Below are 799 nucleotides of genomic sequence, written 5' to 3' on the forward strand. Positions count from 1 at the left end.
TATTGCAACAAAATTCTATAGAAATTAATTAATTTGCATTACAAGATAATTTGTACACAAAAATCAAAATTATGTAGACTACAAAGTTATTAGGATCTTAATTATTAAGTCTTCTTCTTCTTCCTCCTGAACTCCAGTTTCTAGCTACTAATTTTAATACTGAACCAACATAATAAGTTCTTGAGCTTCGGATTTAATTTCTTCTTTCATCTTCCTTATAAAATCATCACATTTCTTGTTCAATTCTTCTGCACTTAGCAATTCAACTTCTTCTTCTCCTTCTTGATTTTCCTCTTCATCAATGGAAATTATCTCACATTCTCTGTCTTGTGTGATCAAAGGAAAACTTTTTCCTTCTTTTTCCATAATTAAAGACTTGTCCTCTGTTTCTTCCTCTGCTTTAACTTCAATGACCATTCTTTCCTCCGTTTTCTTGATTGGACTAGTTTCTTGATAAGAATTTCCAATTAGACCAGAAAACTTGGCAATAAAAACAAGAATTCCATTGCAAAGAAGAAACATATAGTTCTTTCCAATGGAAGAGCAAAAGAATTGCATGAAATTGATTATGAAAGGAAATATTGAAGAACAGAGTAATAAAACAGAGAAGTAAAAAACAGAGCTAAAGTATTTAGTGACTAACTGCAGAGAATGAGTGTTGCTGAATTTGCTCAAATTGACCAATTCCATCCTTTTCTGTTCAACTGGAAAGGAGATGGTGAGAGGGTATGAAGTGAATTAACTATAATGAGAGGATTTCTGAGATTTGTTAACTATGGGGATAAAGAGAGATGGAGCC

General features: G+C 31.8%; 1 long non-coding RNA gene across 1 annotated transcript; it reads right to left on the reverse strand.

Moving 5' to 3' along the window:
- Positions 1-799, reverse strand: LOC105641551 (uncharacterized). The gene has a single exon (XR_016319276.1). It is a non-coding gene; the product is annotated as an uncharacterized LOC105641551 (long non-coding RNA).

This window comes from Jatropha curcas, unplaced genomic scaffold, assembly GCF_041381405.1.
Source record: "Jatropha curcas cultivar XTBG-Jc1 unplaced genomic scaffold, XTBG_Jcur_1.0 HiC_scaffold_626_pilon, whole genome shotgun sequence".
NCBI classification, from domain to species: domain Eukaryota; kingdom Viridiplantae; phylum Streptophyta; class Magnoliopsida; order Malpighiales; family Euphorbiaceae; genus Jatropha; species Jatropha curcas.